The sequence below is a fragment of the Sarcophilus harrisii genome, chromosome 2 (assembly GCF_902635505.1).
Source record: "Sarcophilus harrisii chromosome 2, mSarHar1.11, whole genome shotgun sequence".
NCBI classification, from domain to species: domain Eukaryota; kingdom Metazoa; phylum Chordata; class Mammalia; order Dasyuromorphia; family Dasyuridae; genus Sarcophilus; species Sarcophilus harrisii.
The window spans coordinates 105,824,881-105,847,236 of record NC_045427.1 but is presented as its reverse complement, the minus strand read 5'-3'; the positions used below and the strand labels follow the sequence as shown (position 1 = coordinate 105,847,236).

General features: G+C 36.7%; 1 protein-coding gene across 1 annotated transcript in view; it reads right to left on the bottom strand.

The window, feature by feature from the left end:
* Window positions 1-19,497, bottom strand: part of B3GNT2 (UDP-GlcNAc:betaGal beta-1,3-N-acetylglucosaminyltransferase 2) — a 36,226-nt gene extending 16,729 nt beyond the window's left edge. Inside the window, exon 1 of the mRNA XM_003758248.4 lies at window positions 18,947-19,497. The gene's annotated coding sequence lies outside the window, so the exon portion shown is untranslated. The remainder of the gene's footprint in view (window positions 1-18,946) is intronic.
* Between the last annotated feature and the right edge of the window lie 2,859 nt (window positions 19,498-22,356).

Sequence of the window (22,356 nt, the reverse complement as noted above, 5' to 3'; positions counted from 1 at the left end):
TGACAACCTCTCTTCATGTGAATACAGTATTTCATGAACTGTTGTGCCTTGAAAAGTTCACCACCTACTACTTCCAACCTTGTCCTTCTGGTCTTCCAGCAATAAGCACAGGGTCTGTTACTGAGGTTGTACCCAAATCTAAGTCATCAGGTTCTGGGATTTTTTACTTTAGTAACTCCCACAATATGAAAAGACACAAGAAGAGGAATTGCTAGCCTGTAAACCAATGGGTCAGAAGAGGTTTTTTTGGAGAAAGGACATGAAGTAATTACAACATCTTAGAGAGCAAGAAACATTTGTTTGTTAATGTCATTAGGTTCAATAGATATTAATGGAGTATTGGTCTACCTGCATCTAGGGGAAGGGGTGGGGGGAAGGAGAGGAAAAGTTGGAACAGAAGGTTTTCCAAGGGTCAATGCTGAAAAATTACCCATGCATATATCTTATAAATAAAAATCTATAATAAAAATAATTTTTAAAAAGGATATTAATGGAGCGCCTACATGCAAGGCAAAGTATATAAAGTGCTGGAATCGGGACTCATCTTTCTTAATTCACTTCGGCCTCAGGTACTTACCTATTGTGTGACCCTGGCCAAGTCACCTTAACTCTGTTTTGTCTCAAGTTCCTCATTTATAAAGTGATCTGGAGAAGGAAATGGCAAACTGCTCCAGTTATCTTTGCCAAGAAAAACACCAAATGGGGTCATGAAAAGCTGGACATGACTGAAACAGCTAAACAACACATGGAAGGCCCTCTGCTGTACCACCAGAACAGATTAGAAAATACTTTTTTGAAAATATTGGCTTGTCAGCTGTCAAAAAACAGCCAAACAATGCACGCCAGGACTAAGTATCTATTAAGAAATATTTGACTTTAACCTACACTATACAGCCCCATCCTTTTCCAAATAGCTGCTGTTTTACCAGCCAAAGGTCAAACTTATTTGCTCTACCCTGACTGATCAGTAACCTGGGGAGGGGGGTGGGGGGGTGGGAAGGAGAAGAAGGGGGAGGGATCATTTAGATTTTCTTAAAAATAAAATAAACGTGCAGGAGTCATGAAGACTTGACCAGGAGATAACTTCTGCATTTCAGATGAGAATGCTATTGATCAATTAGTCCCTGGGCCAGAGTTGGTGTTTAAAAGATGGACTCCCCCTTTCACACACTTTCAACCAAGAAGCACAGCCCCTTTCTAGTAAAAGACCTAGCTTCATCAAGTGACCTTTTCACATGTCTTCAGCAGTTCTTAGAACACCTAGTCCTGAAAAACCCTTTAGAATGGAAAAACAAGAATTCTTCAGAGTGCTTACAAGTTACTGCAGAGCAACAAGATAGGAGACATCCACTTCCCTGTCTGTGGGGAATATTAAATAGGTGACTTCCTCAAGGTCTGGCAACTATTTTTAGAAATCAAAAATTCAGTGCAGTCCTTCCTGAACATCTTAATACACTCATAAGTGCTTGCTGGCCTTGGTATCTACATTCTGTTTCGCTTTGAACAAGCAGCTGGAGGAGGCAGGTGGGTATTTTTGACCCACCTCAATTTTCTAATGTTACAATTAAGGATAGACTTAAAGAGTTCTTTTCAAAGTATTCAAAAAAAGACTAACTGACCAATGCAGGTAAGTCAATAGTCAAGAAAACATTAATTATATGCCTATTATATATCAGGCACTGTCATGGCACTTTTTATTTTCAAAAGAAAAGTAAAATAGCAGTCCCTGATCAAGGAGTTCACAGTCTACCAATTTTAACTTTAGAAAACATACAATGATGTGTGTTTCCTCTCCTGCCTCTCAGAAGAGAATGACAGACTAGAGGTCTACTTTCCAAAATGACAGGTGTGCCATTTTGTTCAATGATGCATTCTATGTGAACAGATAACCAAGAGAAATGAGCTATTTTTTTTTATTTTTAATTAGAAAAAAGATTTTTAAAAATAATATCAATAAAGCAATAGGAAAAAAAAAGGCTGGAGAACTGCTGTTTGATTAAAATTTCTGAACTTGTAGTTCATCTAGAAGATATAATATAAAACTACTTCCAATAATGTACTCTCAAGAACATGATCAACAACAAAACACTCAGCGTGCCTATGTCCTTGATGAATTCTTGCATATATAAAGAGCCCAACTGGCCAAATTCATTATCTGCAAACACAATCCATATTTCCTATCACTGAATCTCTGTTCAAAGTTGAATTTTATTCCTGGAATGCCCTCCTTCTTGCCTCCATTTTCACCTGTCACATTCTTTTGCAGATAACACCTTTTCTTTTTCTATCTCCGTAGTTATAAATTATGTTTTCTTCTATGGTCCTTGTATTTCTCTTATGTAACTCCCTTTTTCTATCTTGTATTATATTATTTTTTATACTTAAGTCATGCTAACAACATGAAGACCTACTGAATTTCATGTGTATGTATAGGTATTCTATCACTATTTTTCAAATATTTTAAAGTGCTGCCAAGATTTTCAAAATACAAATTTAAGTTCACAGTAGTTTTTTTGGCATCCTATTTTTCTATAATCAGTAGATACAGTTAGAATATGTACTGTCACCTGGGGGGGAGGGAATGCAAGAAATTTTTTCAGAGTTAAAAAGAGGTTTTCTCATTTAAAAGGTCAAGAACTACAATTACAGGTAATAAGGGTCTGGGAATACAGAGGTAGGCAAGATAAGTTGAGAAAGGCCTCAGGAATGAGGTAAGGATTTGAAAGGACTTTCAAGGTAGGATAAGACTTAGATAAGAAAGAGAAGGAAACACACATAAGTAAGCTGGGGAATGAAATAGGGACTTAACAGAAAGGAATGCCACATTTACTATTCATAGGAATACTAAGCAGACCAGTTCAAGCTGGCAGTAAAAAGGCCAGAGAAGGAAGGAAGACAGAAGTCAGAAAAAAATAGTGGGCCTTATATGCTCTTAAGAAAGAAAAATCTATAAGAAAAATATTAAGGCAAAGTATTTAGGTCTGACAAATCATTTTGCCCAAAAGATGGTAAAATTAAAATTCCTTTGCTAAAGTGAGAGGAATAAAGCAGGAAGTGCACTTCCAAGTATCAAGTTATTTTTGAAAAGGAATTGCACCACTAAATAGTTTACTCTATGATCAGATCGCACTGAAAGTATCTCTGTAACAGAAGTGTTGGTTCTCAGGTTGCACGTTATCCAGAACTCACAATATAGAAAGGAAGTAACAATTTTCAACCAGGAAGCAGATTCAAAGTTTTTGAGTGTGCATCTTTCTGTTAAACACAGTCTCAACCAAAATTATAATATCAGGCAGTTTTCTTCAACTATTTTCAGGGACCAAATTTTATGGGATGGGAGTGGAATGTTGATGTAGGTATGGGTCAGAAAGTCTCTACTGTGTTGAAATTAATTGGAGCAAAAAAAAAAAAAAAAAAAAAAAAAAAAAAAAAAAAAAAAAAAAAAAAAAAAAAAAAAAAAAAAAAAAAACAAAAACCCTGAAATACAAAGTGAAAAAAGCAGAATCAGAAGAAAAAAATATACACTATGACTATATGGAAGGGGAAGGAGAAGTGAATGATAGGAAGCAGCATTTATTTAAGCATGCAGTAGGTGCCAGGTACTGTGCTAAAGCAAAATTTTACCTAATTTAATCCTCACAGCAATTAGGGAGATGCTATTATCTCTCTTTTACAGTTGAGGAAATTGAGGTAGACAGAGGTTAAATGACTTGCCCAGGATTACACAATTAGTATGTATCTGAGATCCCATTTGAACTCCAGAATACTTCAGGCCCAGTATTCTTGATTTTAATTTTTTGTTCTTCCAAGTTAATTTTGTTATTTTTTTCTAGCTCAACCTATTAATAAGCTTAGTTTTGTCTTTGTGTGAAAAGTAAGAGAATGAAGCTGACAATTTTACCCAACTCAACTTCACTTAAATCTGATTTATGTACATGTCAACTTATTACCTATGTCACTGATACTTTTTGAAAATAAAGGATGACCAGTCTAACAAATGGGACTAAATGGAAAAAAAAAATCCTGATCAATGAGGCAACTAATTGGTGTACTGAATAGAGCACCAGCCTTGAAATCAGGAGGACCCGAATTCAAATCTGACTTCAGACACTTAATACCTCCTACTTATATGACTGGGCAAGTCACTTAATCCCAATTGTCTCAGCAAAAGTAATAATAATAATAATAAAATAAAATAAAAGAATCCTGATAGAGATTCAGAGGCAGTGAAAAACTGTTATACATTGAAACACACTAATTTGGATTTATTGAATCCAAAATTTATATTGCATGCTAATGTTGATCATTTAAAGTGAATAGTTTTTAAAAAATAAATTATTGTACATGATGATGCCTCAAGAAAGAATAAACGGCAAGTTAACTGAGAAACAAAAAATTGAAGAGAAGAGATTTAAAAGGAGTAATCCAGTATTATCTACAACATTCTAATAACATTTAGAATGTGTTAATATGAAATGAAATATGTGCAATTTATCCACTTTTCAAATCTTACATATTGAGTCATTTAAAAGTTCTATTTTCAGACCAATAAGTTACATTTCTATTTGTTCAGTAAGCTTTTGGCTGACACTGAATATTAGCATTATCAAAGAAAAAAAAAAAAAAGCATGAACAATGAAGTGTAAATATGTACAACTTTAAATACATATAACTTTAACTCAGTATTAAAGTCCTCCCCAACAAAACCTTTTCCATAAACTGTTAACCTAGAGAAAAAAAAACTAAATGATTTTTCATTGTTCATCTCTATCCAGAAAGAGGGAGTAATTACAGACTGCAAAAGAGAACCACCATCACAACATAGCATTTTCACTCTTTTTGTTATCTGCTTGCATTTTGTTTTCTTTCCCATTTTTTTCATAAACAAAGTGCTATTTTTTTAATTAACCATATTACTTAAATATACTAAAATTTCAAATTATTCAATAGACCTTAGCACTTTGACTGGGAAATAAAAAGCACTTAATAATGCCTCTTGATTGATAGACTGTTGATCTCATTGATGTAGGGGCTCACTTCACTTAATATGGCTGAGAGTATTGAACGATGTGCTCTCTATGGTGACTTGGATTCTAGATCTACGATTGTCCTATAATGTCATTAAACTTCCAGGAATACTATCAATAAGGCTACAACTCAAATAAATAAATAAAGATTCTCTTTATGGCCAAATCTAAAATTAAATACATTTCTCATTCTGGTACAAAAATATTTATAGTTGCTCTTTCTGTAGTGGCAAAGAATCAGAACATAAGGGGGTGTCCATCAATTGGATAATAGCTAAAAAAACAAATGGTATATACGAATGTAATGGATATTATGGTGCTGTAGGAAATGATAAATGAGTTGGTTTCAAAGAAATCTAGGAAGGCTTTTATGATGGAGATGAATGACACTAACAGACTTAAACTTTAATCAATGAAATGGCCAAGCATGATTCCAGCAGGCCAGAAAATAACCATGTAACTCCCTACCTGTTGAAGAGATGAAAAATGATAGACTTAAGATGCAAAATGAGAAATGTATCTATTTTTAGATATGAACAAGAAGGGAATCTGTTTTGCTTGACCATGTATATTTGTTATATAAAGAGTGTTTTGTTTTGTTTTTTTCCAATTGAGAGGAAGAGGAGAGGGGATGTTCTTGCTTGGACCCAACTGAATCAGGCCAGTCCCCAAACAGCTCCCATTGCCCAAATAAATCTCAGAGATCCTTTCAATATTAAGTATTGTAACAGAGAGAATGATGGATGTGGGTGGGAATCTCAGGAAGTCCCAAGTCCAAATCCTGTCTCATATAATGTGTTTGTGACCCTGGACATGGTCTAACCCCTCTCAAATTCCATTACTTTATCTGTAAAATGGGTTTCATTCCCAGGTGGACAAAGTATATTAATTTGTAATATAGGCCTTTCCCAATCCTCCTTAAATATATATATATATATATATATATATATATAAAACTAACATAAACAAAAGCTCTTTGGGGACATCAATAATTTTTTAAGAGTGTAAAGAAGGTCCTCAGGGGGATTAAAAAATTGTGAGCCACAAGTCTCTCCCCACTCTAGTCCATTCTCTATTTACTCGATAAAGTGATTTTCATAAATGCAGGTCAGACTGTGTCACACCCAACTACTCAATAAACTTTAGTGACTCCCTATCAGCCTATGTGTTTGAACACAGCCTATGTGTTGAAAGCCTTAACTTGTGTACCCCACTTCCAGGCTTAGTTCTTCAATACCTCTTCTTTCTATACACTCATTAACCCAATAATACTAACTTTTTATTAAATGATACCTCCATATCCTGACTAAACACATTTTCACTGGTTGTCTCCCGTACCTGGAATACTTTTCCAAATCTCCAAATCTTGGCTTTCTGGTTATCTTTCAAGTCTCCATTAGAGTCTCATTTCCTGCAAGAAGCCTTTCCCAATCCTCCTTAATCTCAGTGCCTTCTCTCTATGATTCCCTGCAATTTATCCTGGTTATAGTTGCCTGCATGCTATCTCTCTGATTAGATTGTGAGCCCCTAAAAAGCAGTCTGACCAACAGAATCTTAGTTAACCCTCTCAGCTCTATGCTACCTGTAAACTTGACAAGCATACTACCTACCTTTTCCATTGATCATTGATAAAAATGTAATCTAGAATAGGGCCAAGAACAAAACCTTGAAGTACTACACACAAGATTTCTCCAAGAGCTTAGCAAACCAGTGATTACTTCATTCTTTGGATCTAATTGTTCAACCAGTTCTAAATTTATCTAATTGTGAAACTGGTAAAAAATAATAATAATAATTAAGAAAATTTTGGTGGTCAAAAATGGAAAAATCAAAACTGATACTGATATTTCACATAAGATAAAATTAAGCATCAGTAGTAGGCTTTTTGAAAGCAGGAAAGGTTGTGGCAGCTAGGTGGCCTAGTAGTTAGAACACCAGCCCTACTGTCAGGAGGACCTAAGTTCAAATCTGGCCTCAGACATTTAACACTTCCTAGATGGTGACCTTGGGCAAGTCATTTAACCCCAACTGCCTCAACAACAACAACAAAAAAAAGTAGGAAAGGTTTCATTTTTGCTTGGAATTTAGTAAACGCTAAACAAATATTTTCTGGAACTAAAACTTGCCTTCTCTGAAATTTTAATTAACTTTCAAAGAAATTCCTACTGCTTGATTTTGACAGGATAGAAATCACATGTAATACTGAGTTTAAAAATTTCAAAGTCATTTTAATAATATTCAAAATCAAAAACAGAAAAGCTAAATGTAACTTTTTGAATTTCATCAATAGGAATAATCTATTTTCTCTCTGGTAGTTCAGGGTATGTGTGTCCTACCATAGTACAAAAGTTAGTTTTTCGTTTTTTTTTTTAACCAGATAGCGAATTTTAGCCAAAAAAAAATTCCAAATCTACAGAATAACAAAAAAGCTAAACAACTGTGTATCAGTTCACTCATTTTTGTGATCTTCTACTATAATCACTCTATACAGAAGGCAAATCTCCTGAAGCATAGAGGACTGTGCTTAATTTTGTGTTCCACCTAGCATAAGGTAGGTATTTATTCAAAGAGAATTAAATCCTATTAGGTAGCTGTTAAGGGCAGGCCTGACTCAGGGACAGCTCAGGTTCAATGGAGGAATGAAATGAGATATTTGTTACCAAAAGGAGTTTCACTTTCCCCACATGTATAGCCCACTTTTCCTTCTCCCCACTCTTAGGGACTATTTCCCAAGACAAAGCAGTCTGGGACCTGATTAACTGGTCCTTCATCCTGGTCGCCTAAGGGCATTTTAAAAAAAAGTCCCATCCAAGTACAATCCTGAACTCTAAAACTTAGTGAATACCTGAGACCAAATGTGTCACTGAGCAACAGACCAGACATTTTTCTAAAAGTAGTCCAAGCTTATCAAAACTATTACTATCACTCACTGTATCCTTGCTGCATATTTTTTCTATGTTAGAGCAAAGTAATATGCATCTAGATGATCAAGGAGCCATGTCAATATAGCCAGAGGAATTGTCTGGTTACAAAATCTTTTTTTAAAAAAAATAACATACATGCCCATCAATTTAGGAATGACTAAATAAATTGTGCAAATGTAATATTATAAATATAATGTAACATGGTATGTGAATGTAATAAAATTACAAATAGGGAATAATAAAAAGCATGAGAAAACATAAAACTTGATGCAAAGTGAAGTAAGCAAAACAATATACACAACTTGGACAATGTTAATGGAAAGACCAATAAGCATTAAACCAAACCAAACACTGTCTATATAATGACCAAGTATGACATGAAGAGAAGATCCACCTCCATTCTTTCAATGGAGAAAACTGGTAAGAGCATATACATTCCCTATCAGCCTCAGCTGATGTGTTTATTAGTTTTAAATTTTTTTTCATTTTTTTTCTTCTTTTTCCTAAAGAATGATTCTCTGGGGTAGAGGAGGACAAAGGGATATATTTGGAAATGAAGGTGATGCAAAACTCCCCCCAAAATCAATATATACATCCTATATCTCATAATTATATAAATCATTCAATTCACATGACAGTAAATCCCTAATATAGGAAAAAATATGAAAATCAGCGCTTAAAATAGTAAATATTGACATTTCAATAGTTTTTTTTAATTTTAGTAACTCAGTGAACAGCTTTGAAAATTTCCAATTTATTGCATGCTAACAAAAGTCTCAAATAACTGATAATATTAAAAGCACTACGGAAAATTGAAGATCCTAGAGACTAGTCTCAGTCACACTGAAAATTAAAGTGCCGAAGAATACATAACTGTAATTATCAGTGATGAACTAGTCCCTTTCATTAAAGGAACCTTAGTGCTTTTAGCCTATCAAATTTAGTATCAGACTAAAGATGGACAGAATTATCAACTATATATGGACACAGAAATGAAACATGATTCATAAGACAAAGCACATACTGGAGAAAAAGCACAGGATTACAATAAAAAAGGTAAGGACTGCAGAACTGGCTGGAGTGCGGAGTGCTAGTAAAGGAAGAAAGACAGAAACAGGAAGAGGAAGAAATAAAGAACACTGCAGGAGGTAGCCCAGCCAGAAAGGAGACAGAGGCTGCAGCCCAGCCAGAGTTCCAGAGAGCTGACATCAGGATGTTCAAAAGCAGGCTTGCAGAAACACAGCCAGAGCTCTCTCCAATCCATCTCCTCTGTTCATATTGCAATTTAAAGCACTTGAATTCTGTCACTGCTACAGACTGCCTTAACCACATCAGTTTGGCAAAAGCTGAAGCTACAGTACCGCCTTTGTCAAGGCCACCATACAGAGCACAGAGACCAGATGAGTTGCTATGTTACAGAACGTCTCCAGTCTTCTGACATCTTTTTTCACTGCCCTCCAGACTCAGAAATACTGGGATACTGTATCTAGCCTCCCTGCTGCTCCTCCCACATAACAATACTCCATCTCTAAATACATTTTTCACCTACTGTCCTCCATGCTTTCCTCCTCATTTCTGCCTCCTGGCTTTCCTGATCTCACCTAAAATACCACAATGGGGAGGGGGGGGGGGGGGGGGGGGGGGGGGGGTTAGGGTTAGGGTTGTGTGCTCCTTTTCCAACAATGCTTTTAATGCTAGTTCCTTCTAAGAAATATTTTTCCAATTTATTCTTTCTATATCTTGTTTATACATAGTTGTTTACATGTTGACTCCTCCCTTTGAATGTGATTTCCTAAAAGCTAAGAACTGGGTTTTTCCTTTCATTGTATTCCCAGAGTTTAGTAGAAAGACCGGTAGTAGATGCTTAATAAATGCTTGTTGACTTGACCTCTGCACGCATTCATTTCAGATTCTGGCTTCTGGATTCCTCTTTTCACAAACAAGTATCTTTGGATGTTCTGTTCTATAACTTGTCTGTTATAGTCAACTATTTATGTGGAAAGAATACTTACTTCCTTTCACTCACCCAGTGCTTATCAAGAATCATCTTCCTGGGACATCTACAAAATTTCAAACCTGGAAAGTATCTGAAAGTTCATTTCATCCAACCCAGTCATTTTAGAGATGAGGAAATTAAGGTCCAGGAGGTTAAGTAAATAAAAGGAGGCTTGGGGATATAATAGGTTAGAAACAAAATCTGGACTAGAATGGAAAGACGAAATTTGGAAACAGAGACCTTGATTGAAATTCTGGCATTGCTACCTATGGGAGTTGGCCATTGAAGATGGACTTCAGGTGCCTCATGTATAAATGAAGAAATTGACTACATCATTTCTAAAGACTTTTCAAGTCCCCCCTGCAAATCCAGATCTCTTCAGCCTCTGTTCTTTCCTCTGTATTTTCTTGACAAATTATTTTTTAAAAAACAAAATATTATTCCTAAGACTCTTAGAAATACTTCACTGATATTTCAAAAATTGAAGCATCTCTAGATTTCAATTCTCATGATACTAAGTGATATATTTATAATATTCTGTTAAGTGGGAGACCAAACAGCTTAGCATCAAAGAATGTATATTTTATTTGTCTGTAAAAATAATTCTACTATTATCTATTAACATCTGTTAATATTCAACTACTTTCTTTTCCTAGATACTCTCTCCTTTCTGGGGTTTCCTGGAACTACTTTCTCTTGGTTCTCTTCTTACTCCTACCTACCTCTTTGGTTCCTCCTCTGAATTATCCTCTATCCATCTGCTAATTCTATTTATGGATGTCCCCCAAAGCTCTGATCCTGAGTCTTCTTCTCATCTATTTCTATATGTTCTCTCAGTGATCTCATCACCTCCCATGAGTTCAATTTTCATCTCTATGAAGATGATTTCCAAATCTAAATATTCAGCTCCCCTTGCTTACCTGAGGCTCCAGGTCACCAACCATCTATCTTATATTTCCTACTAGATATCCCTTCTCCATAGGCACCTCCATCTCAATATGTCCAAAACAAAGCTATTTCCCCCACACACACACAAATCCCTATTTCTATTAAAGTTTTCACTATCTTTCTAGTTACCTAGGTTCAAAATTATCTTCAATGCCTCACTCTCTCTCACCTTCCACCAGTTGCAAATTCCTGTGGATTCTACCTCCATACCTCTTGCACCCATCCCCTTCTCTCTATTCCAATGTTACCAACATAGTTCAGATCCTCATAACCATTCCCTTGGACTATAACAAGACTCTGACTTGCATTTGGTTTCCCCAACTCTAATACTTCCATTTTCCAGGCCATACTTCACAGACTGATATTCCTAAAACACTGATCGACCAAGTCACTCCTCTGTTCAAGAAGTTACAGCAGCTCCCACTCCCCCAGGACTGTTTTACAATCAAATCCCTTTACAACTGAACTCCAGTCTACCTCTCCAGATACTTCATATTATTCCTCCTTATATATTAGGTTTTAGCCAAACTAACCCCTCATACTATATTCCATTTTCTATCTCTGTGTCTCTATACAGACTGTCCTAACTTTCATCTCTTAAAATCCTCATTTCATTTAAAGCTCAGATTGCCATCTCTCCTGTGTGTCTTTCCTCTCCCCTAAAGCAACTATTCCCCATACTAACCCCAAAGTCTGGTTCATATTTACTTTGTATCTTTTTAATCTGATAAAATTTTAATTAAAACGGTAAAGAAAAAAAGTTCGAGTTTCAAACTCTATTCTTCCCTTTGTTTATCCTGTCAAGGAGGAGAACAGAGAGGGACTATCAAATATAGATACAAGAGATACATTTGCAATTATGTGAAACATTTCCATATCAATCATTTTGTATTAGAAGACTTGACTAAAAGAAAAAACAAGTGAAAAATAGCATGCTTCATTCTGTATTCAATGAATATCTGTTCTTTCTCTGGAGGCTATATGTACATTTCATTAGTCCTTTGGAAATGTCATGGATCACTGTATTGTTGAGAATGGCTAAGTCATTCATAACTCTTCATTAAACAACATTGCCATTGCTATGTCCAATGTTCTCCTGATTCTGTTCACTATGCATCAGTTCATGTAAGTCTTTCCATGAAATTTTATGAAATCATGCTGCTTGTCACTTCTTATAGCACAATAATATTCCATTACAATCATATACCACAACTTGTTTATCCATTCCCTAAAGGCATCCCCCCTTTGATTTCCAATTCTTGGCTACCAGCAACGCACTGTTGTAAATATTTTTGTACAAACAGGTCCTTTTCCCCCCTTTCTGTATGTCTTTGGGATACAGACCTAGCATTTGGATTGCTGGATAAAAAGGTAATTACAGTTTTATAGCACTTTGGGCATAGTTCCAAATTCTTCTCCAGAATGCTTGGATCAGTTCACAACTCCACCAGCATTGCATTAGTGTCCCAGTTTTCCTACAACTCCAAAATGCAACAGTTTCCTTTTTTATCATAGCCATTCTGATAGGTGTGAGATAGTAGCACAGAGTTGTTATTTGTATTCCTCTGGTCAACCGTGATTTAGAGCATTTTTTTCATATGATTATAGATAACTTTGATTTGTCTGAAAACTGCCTGTTCATAAATAAGTTTTTTGATGTAAGAGAAATAGAAGCTGATTAATACATACTTGCTAGATTGATTGAATTTTTAAGTATACAAATACTTTAATGCTTTTGTTTAATAAGCTTTTAGCCACCATAATGGGTATTAGAAAAATAAGATATAGAAAGAAAGTAAATAAGTTAGTTTTTGGAAAAATGAAAAACTGCTATCAGCTTATTAATATTATATGGAAATAGTATAAGGAATTTACTATAAGAAAATTCTTCACTGAAGTCTTATTCTAATGCCTCATTATAATATGGAGGTGGCCCTAAGTTATTGAGGACCATTTCAAGGACTCAGAAAGTACGGAAGGCTTTATCAAACCTGGCTACAAACTTTGTCTATTAGTATCAATTAACATCAATCAGGAGCAGCTTAGTTAAGTTGGGAGAAGCTTATCACTGAAAGTTTGGTACACACATGATGAGTTTGGGGGCTAACGGTTAAATTAACTTATAAGGCTTGATGGATACAATACCCACACAGAGGAAATCACAGATTTTTGAAGTATAAACAGAAAATAGTTTTTTAAAAAGTCTTGGTAAGGAATTTACGTCCTGATAAATAGCACAGAGCAACCCTATAAATCTATGATTCCAACTCTTGTTCAAGTAAAAAATAATACTAATCCAAATATTAAGACAATTAAAATGAGAAGTCATCAAAAATCAGTTATAGGCAAAATGTTTAAGAATAAATTAGTTACAATATTCTCAGAATAAAAGCTTTCTGCATCATTATTTCTACATAAACAAAACTGAATTCCTGCAAAATATTTCCAAAAAAATGAACTTTGCAAATGTATCGACAAAGACAATCCATATTTTTTTTTTAAATGGCTCCAAACTTTCTGGAGCTGTCAACGATATAATAGAATCAAGATGAAATTATGATGTGTGGGGTGGGAATTTTTAAAACTCAGTACAGGTACAATCTATATATCATGTAAAGAATATGAGCTCAGGCAAATAGAAAAGGTCAATAAAAGCACATTCTAATTTCTAATTAGAAAAATCTTCTAACTCTAATTCTTAAAATTATTCAATTTTTGTCATCAAGTATGTGCTGATGAAATTATTTCATCAATTCCTTATTGCTTTTCAAAGCATACATCTATGCACACCAATCTGAATAGTAATTGCTTCTCAAGAGACTAGAATTCAGTCATCCTACAATTTATAGAAATATGTTTGCTAAGTACCTAACAATAGTTATTCTACCAAAGAAAAAGAGATTCAACAACTGCTTGGGTAAATATTCTATTTTGTACTCAACTGTATCCATTTTTATGTACTTCCTGGCAGTCAAGAAATATTTAAAATATTACCCCCTTATTCTATTTTATGTTATTATTGATGTTAATTATACTGTATCATACTGTCACTGACTATCCAGTTTCATGTTATGAATGTTACAGACACAATAGCAGGCAATTGCTTTGAAGAATACCTAGATAAACAGAAATTCTCAATAATTACTTATATATCAGATAAAACAAACTGTTTTTAAGATTTTTTCTGAAAAATCTTACTACATATATAGATTATTGACAATTAATCAACTTCAGCATACAAATAGTACACTGGAATATTTCACAGCCAAAAGTGAATAAATATAATAAAACTACTGATAAGATACAAGGGATATGTGATCCTAGGTAAGTCATTTAACCACTCAAGGCCCCAAGATAATAGTTAATAATTGCTGTTGTCTGGTCATTTTTCAGTTGTATCTGACTCTTTATGACCTTTTCTGGGTTTTTTTTGATGAAGGTAGAATGGTTTGTCATTTCTTTCTCCAATTCATTTTACAGATGAGGAAACTGAAACAAATAGGGTTAAGTGACTTGCCCATGATTACAAAACTAGTATCTGAGGTCAGATTTGGACTCTAGGCATGCTCAATTCACCTTGTCACCTAGTTTTCCCAATCGGTAATAATAGCCAGCACTTATATATGCTTTTAAAACATGCAAAATCCATCCAAGTTAATAAGGTAACAGAGGCACAGAAATGACTAGCCCAAGATCACACAGCTAGTATCTAAAACAGACTCTGAACCCTACTTCAGAATCTGAACAAATCCTATGTTCTATCCATTATGTTCCCAAACTACTGATCAGTATTGTGGTTATAAGATTTTTCTTCACTGAATTCCCAATACAATTGAAATCATAAGTATAGACAAAACAACCTCATCAAGTACTAGCATCTAAAAGTTTAAAATTACTTTTGTAAACTATATTCCCTAATAAGCTTCAGGGAAGTCTTCTCAAGAAGCTAAATATTATGTAATATTGTGTCCACTGGGCAAATGGGAAGCAGCTGGAAGAGATATTTCAGGGTCAGTAAGAAATGTTACTTATTCAAAGCCTTGGAGTAGTGCCCCTGGCAAAACATTTCTAAATTGTTCAATTCTTGAATACTTATTTTTAAAAATAAAGTACAGTAACATTATAAAAGAAAGTTAACATTTCAGATTACCATAAGGATAAGGAATATGAAGTTCAACCCTTTTCTTTTAGTCCTTTGCTAAGTGAAAAACTTCTTGAAATCTACAGAATATTTCTGTTCAGAACATTTGAAAATCTATATAAATAAAGCATAATGCAAAGGTAAGTATTTAAAAAATATTTTTCTATGGGCAAGTAGGTGGCACAATGGATAGAGCACCAGCCTAAAATCAGAAGGACCCGAGTTCAAATTTGACTTCAGACACTAACATTTCTTAGCTGTGTGACCCTGGGCAAATCACTTAACCCTATTTGCCTTGGTGAAAGAAATAAAAAAGAAAAGAAAGTTAAAAATTTTTTCTGGTCCACTACTCTTACGTAACCTGTTTGGTGGTCAAAAGTAATCCAACAAAACAAAACCTATTTGGGAAAAAATGGAAAGAAATGAAATGGAAACTCAGTACCTTAAGAAAAATATTTTTATTTATTTGTTTGGATCTGGGATTCCATCAATTCAGAGAACTCCTTCCATAAGACCATTCATCATTATAGCCTCATAAACTTGCATGGTGGATGACAGTGACTAAGTGATTTGACAAGATTACCTGGCTACTTGGAGTCTGAGGAAGAGATTGAATTCAAGTCATTCTGACTTTGAGGCCAGCCCTATCCAATATATTTATTCAGCCTCCTACAGATTTTATCATGGAAAATATTTTAACCACATTCTACTTTTGTCAAACATAACCTATTTTTTTTAATGTGAACAAAATAAAAACTAAAAAGATAGAATGTACAAAAATCGAAGGAAATAAATATGAAAAATGTTCCTTTACATGGAAACAATTGCAAAAAATATAGTCACATTTCAGGCCTCAAAAGACTGGATTGCCAAACAACTTTGGCAACAAAATGAATTGCTTTAAATGTTTCCCAAGGTATCTTGGTATCAGTGAACTAGGAAATACCTCCTTTAAAAACAAAACAAAACATATACAGTATTTTATTCTGGTCACTGAATTAATCAAGGCAAATAAATGTAAATGTATAAATTATGTATGTACATGTGTGTAAATACACACACATAGAATCAAATATATCTAAAACATACAATAAAAATTCTACAGTGTGGTGGTTCATGCAACCTCCCAGATCTGGGGATTTCAGAATATTCACTGACTCCATCAAGCCTAGAAATTCCAGGAACTTCTGCTCATCTTCCATAGTCTCCACCTGCAGAGATGCTTCATGTGCTCTAGTCTAGTCTCTACATTTGACAGCAAGGAACAAAAATTTAAAGTGACTAGTCTAAGATCTCAAGGACACCAAGAGGTGTAATTTGAATGCAGGTCCTTTCATTTTAAATCCAGGATTCATTTCATTGCACCAGGTTCTATCAAATCCTGAATCTTAAAACTGATCAAAAGAAAATAATTTAAAATAACAAAAATTTGTTGTGATTCAAAGTGGGGCTTAACATAACTCTAAAGTGGTTCTTGTAGTTTTATTGGGTTTTGATAATGGACACTTGATAGTGTTCAAATTATCTGTTAAATATCAATTGTGGAAACATCTCTAACAAAATTACCAGAGGATGACTATTTCTTTCATCCACAAAAAGGAAAGCTTTCAAAAATCTTCAGTACAAAAAAATCAAATCCAGTTACTAAGGAAAAATAGAAGAAAACATACCAACAACATTGAAAATGAAAAGCCCAAATTTCAAAAGAAATAATTTTTTAAAATAATAGAAAGGAAAATAAGACAGAAAAGTTTATATTAACAATTGCTAATGCAGTTATCATAATTTAAATAAATTTTGCCTGAGAATCACAAGTAACATCTATTTCAAAGAAACACTCATAAACTAGGTTACCAACCTACCTTTCCCTAAGGGTCACTGTCAGATTAGAAGCCCGATTATTAGCATGGGTGTATAGAAATTCACAAGATTATATGCTCAGTTTATATCTCTTCTCCTGATTCAACAATAAACACATCATTTACTTCATAACCAGAGTTATTACCTTCTGAGATACAAATCGGGTTTATTTTTAAAATATTGTTACAACTGGACTTATGATCTGAAAACTTATATAAGGCCATGCTAAAGGAAGGAAAAAGAATATAATTATGCAAAACAGTCATCTTGAAAGTTGTGGAGGAGAGATTTAAAGCTAATAGGAACCTTAGAAATCCAGTCTACCACACTGAATTTACAGTTGAGGGAATTAAAGAAGGCTTGTACAGGTTAAAATATTCCTTCAGGTAGTAAAAGGGGGAGAGGGGAGTTGAGCAGAATTCATACTCAGGTTCTCTACTAATAAAAAACAAAATGGGGGGGGGGGGAGGCACTAGTTCATTCTAGCAAAAATCTACCTCAAATCAGAATTTAAAACAAAATCATTCTAAGCTCTCACATTCACTACCCTTTATAACCCAGGATAGGTCTTGTAACTGAATCTTACATTTTTACAAAACGTAATCACTACATAAAAATGCTGTAGTATGGAAGTGAAAGATCATAAAGCACGAATTTACTTCTAGAAGTCTCTAGAAGGTATCGCTATGTGTCTTACTTAAGTGCTAAAAGAACGTGTCCTGTCCTGCTAGAAGTATTTTTAAGACATTTTGATTCCCCATTCTAAGGGCTAACAACAAACATGATCGCTATGGCATATTTCACCATTCCGGTTTTTTCTGTTTGTCAGAGATTGACAGTTTTAAATGCCTGGCCCTAATAACAGTCTCTACAGTAACCCAAGTGGGATCTCAATTCCCATCACTCAAGCTAACAGCCTAGTTAATGATTCAACTTCGGCAGCATGGAATATTTTTCTAGAGGTCAAACTGAAGGGTTCTTTTAAATAAGTTTAATGGAAACAAACCTTTAGGGGCCAGAAAATGGGGGGTAGGGAGAAAAGCTGCTGCCATTATTTAGCTAATAAACCAGCTGACTTTTCCCAGCATAAAACAGAATATTGTGCAATCTGTAGAAGAGAAATGTGTTGGAGTTGAGAGGGAATTAGGGGCAATGTTGGTGGGTTGGGTCCTAGATGTGGAGGAGTCAAGGTGAGGAGAGGCAAAGGGGGCAATGCGGGAGGGAAAGGAGGAAAGAAGGGCAATGTAGCGATGGGAGCAGAGGACAAAAAGAGAGGCAATGGGAGTGGAGAGAAGCGAGAGGGGGGTAATGGCTGTGCAGGAGAAAAAGAAGGGCAATGGGGGAGAGAGGAAGGAAAGACGGCAATGTGGCAATAGAGGTAAAGAGGAGGGGAAAGGGGGCAATGGGAGAGGAGCTTAAAAACAAGCTTCTCAAAGACAGCATTCTCACTAAATGCTTCAGATTGAACAACCCAACCCACCCACCGCCTTAAAAGGTCCTTGGACTCGGGCGTTTCCCCTCTTTCCCTCATTAAAGTTAGGGCACTAGGCCCAGAAAGAGCCAAAGGAAAGAGAAAGGCCGAATTAGACAGAGCAGCCAGAGAGCTGGGGCCCTTCGCGATGACAAGGAGGAGGTGAAGGAGGGATGGGGGGGGAGGGGAAAAGGGGCGCGTTTGTAAAAGTCAGTTCACTCTTCTCAGTTGATCCGACTTTGGGGGCTCGGAAATTAACACCGCAGTGGGGGGGGGGGGGAAAGAGTTGGGGTGAACGAATAAAGAAGGGGAGAAATAATGCTGTAAGAGACCACACTCACCAACAAACTTATAAGAGGGTTGGGGAGGGGGATAGATGGATTAAAGCCCAGAAGCAGAGACAAGAAACACAGAAGGTAAAAGCCGAAGGGCGAATGCGTGGGCTGCAGGAGGAGAAAAGGTCACAGGAGGAAGTGGCAGAGACGGTCTAAAGGGGAAGGATACGCAGCACGAGAGTGGGGCCACAGTGGACCCCGTAGGGAGGGGGGAAGGGGAAGTCGGCGCCCTAAGTCCGCTTACCTTGTCCAGGAGCAGTGTCTGCTCACACCGGGCGGGGAGGGTGGGGGACGGTGGTGATCGGAGCCGCATCCACCCTCCTCCTCCTCCTCCGGTTCCCCGGGCGGGCCGGCCGGCTGGCCCTCGGCTCAGCCCCGGGCAGCTTCCCGGGGCCGTCTCCTGCGAGACCACACAGCTACGAGCTCCATCCCAGCCGGGCTCCCCACCGCGCGTGGTCTGGGCCGGGCCGGAGTGAAGACGGTGTGGGCGTCAGCGGCGGCCGAGGCTCCTCCTCGCTGGGGCGGGCAGCCGGCTCCGGCTAGGCGGCTGGCACGCCACGCACTTGTTGCAGCTGCTGCTGCTGTCGCGGCGTCGGAGGCTGCTGCTGCCGCTGCTCCCAGACCGCTGGCTCTCCCTCTAGTCCCCCAGACTCTCCCACTTCACAATTTCCCTACAGCGGAAGACCGCTCGAGTCTCCCGATTCAGCCCTCCAGGCAAGAGCACACACCCCGTAGACCTCACCGAAGCTGCTGTGAGACTCTCTGACTCGGCCAGGTCTGAAGAGGGAGGGAGCAGTGGAATCCCGCCCGCCCCGTCCAAAGCCCGGCCCCCAAAATCTGGTAAAGACCAATCAGAAAGGAAGTAAGGAGCGGGGCCAGAAGAAGGTTTGAATCTACGGCCCGGAACCCTCAAGGTCGCCCCCCTCACCTTAAAATCTTTGGAAAAACTCCTACACGCACCCTATAACAACTCCCCCTACAAAAGGTTTTGAGGAAGAGGGTCAAAAAAGAAACCACAGCTATCCTCCCCACCACTGAGGTGGGGATGTCACCCAGAGAAAAAGTAATGTCTTTAAAATAATGGAAAAACGTTTCTGGACAGGATAATACGGTGGTTTTATGGTCTCAAGACGACCATTAACTTCTTCATTCTTTCTAACCTAAATACTGCTAGCTTCATTTTTGCCCCATTTGAATTCACTGAGGGAGGGGACGGACACATCTATTTTTACTGCCCTTAGCACAGCACTTAGTAAGTAGACATTTACCAAATATTAGTTATTGGAGGGGATGCTGGGAATAGGACTAGGCACCTCTAGAGAAGTTTAAGGTGAGAGAGAGAGAAAAAAGGCTGGAAGCAGAACCTAGTTCAAAATGATTTTTACCAAGTCAAAAAATAATGACATTGAATGAAAATCTGTTTCCTCCGTCATTTAAAGGTTATTATACAGTCCATCCTGTTGACCTCTTCTAGAGATCTGTCCAGCTTTTTTATTAAATGGTGACCCCTCATCATTTCTGAACCACTAGTTTTTCTAGAATAAATACGCTTTAATATGTTTGCTTAAATGTTTTTGCAGAGGGTCCACTGTCCCGCCTACACCTCAGCAGAGCCCCATCCACTCTGTTAAGAGAGTGAAAGGGAGGATCGTTCTCAAAATTAATAACCCCCTGGGCTTAAGGAATTTAGTGTGATGCGAGTGGAAAGAATCCCACATCTGTATTCCAGGCTGTTCAGTTTACTACTTGAGCGACTTTGGACTAGTCACTTTTTCGGTTTCCATTTCCATGCCAATAAAAAATGAAGACTGAATGAATGACCTCATACATCCTTCACATCCCAGAATCTGTAATCCCAAAGTGTCAAAAAGGGAATTTATGCTGAGCACTTTGGCTGTACTACCACCGATTTACATATGGGGGCAGGACCGGAACACCAGAACTCTCCCTCTTATTTCCACCGCACCCCTGACTCCACCCTTCTCTCAGCGCTTCTCCCTTTTTCTGTTCCCTTGCTTTCTGATATTTCCCCAGTCCGCTTGCTCTAATTATGTAGAGATGTAGGCAGTTCATTGGGCTTTTCCTTAAACAGAGCTCCATGATCATGGAGTTTAACTATTGTTGATATTTTTTCAACATTTCAATTTTTTTTTTTCTGTATATATGGAGGACCGAGGTGAGATGAAGTTTTTTCATATTCCATTCTCTCTTCACCTCGATTTAGTTACCCTTCATTCTTATTTTACTTCATTTATTTGTTTTAAGAGGAAAGAAATCCAATAAATGCATTTCCAATAAGTCTCAGCACTAAACCAAGCTCAGAAGTTCCTGTTTTAATACTAGGAAGGTTTTACCTTTCCTGGGACTATTTGCATTTCAATAATCACCTGGGAGGGACTACTTAGCCCTGAGGCATGCAGAATTTCGGGCATCAATTTAAGAATGTGAGAAAAGGGAAAGACTACATGAATTTATTGCCCTTCTTTGGACCCCTAGAAGATAGCTATTGTTTAGAGGCCTCCACTTCGGTTTCCAAGCCCCCAACTCTACTTTGCCTCCTTACCAAAAAAAGCTCTTACAATTAAAAAAAAAATGATCATAAGGATGCTTCTTACTGTCTTCTTCAAATATGGATGGAAATAAACTACATTTCCTTCATGATCCCATTGTCTACTGGTATTATATAAGAATTCTGTAATAAAACTTCCATCACTGGCATATGGATTTCTTGTCAGAACTCAGGATATAAGGTCTCACCATTCTAATTCTTAGTCCTCTATCTTTCTTTTCCTCTGGAAAAAAAAGAAAGTGATGGGAGGGAGGAAGGAAGGAGAGAGGGAGAGAGAGAGGGAAAGGAAAGGAGGAAGGGAAAAGGAAAAAACAAAGGAAAAACTGGTAAGGCAGAAGGAAAGAAAGTGAGGTTAGGAAGAAAAAAAGAGAAAAGGAAAGAAAGAAAAACTCAACAAAAAATTTAACAGTAACTCAGGGAAATTTAAATGAATGAAGTCCATTTCTTTCTAACTGTGCCAAAATAATTATTCTTGAAATCACTTTCCTCGATTCAAATCAAAATTTGTATACCTTGTTCCAGCCTTTCCACTCCTCACTGTTATTCTCACCTATGCCCATGATAGAACAGGACTAATATTATAAGATTTTTCTGTCCTAACAAGTCTCAGATGAGTTTCTACTTCTCTAGTGTAATTTTTCATTTTATTTGTTTGATTTTGATGTTACATCAGTTTGTGTCTGCGTTTGTTTTCCTTAGGTCTCACCTGACAGATATTGACATGCTTTATCATAAAACTAGCCATAATATTTGCAAAGGACTGCAATAGTAACAGCTGGCACTCAGCTAGGAAATTAGAACCCACATCTTTCACAGCTGCCAAAAGCTGCTCACTCACACCCAGGATTCAAGAATAAAAATATTCTCTTTGCTGTACCTAAAATTAATACACCTGGGAATAGATTTTCATTGCTAGACTAAAACTCAGTTCTTTCCCTACCACTTCGTACTATATTGTATAGAAAATCACTTTTTCCTGACTGGATAGATAACAATGAATACGGTGGCTCTGTTTGAGTAATCATATGTAAAACCAAGGCAGGTGTCTCCAACCAATACTAGAAGGTTTCAAAGTTTCCCTGAAA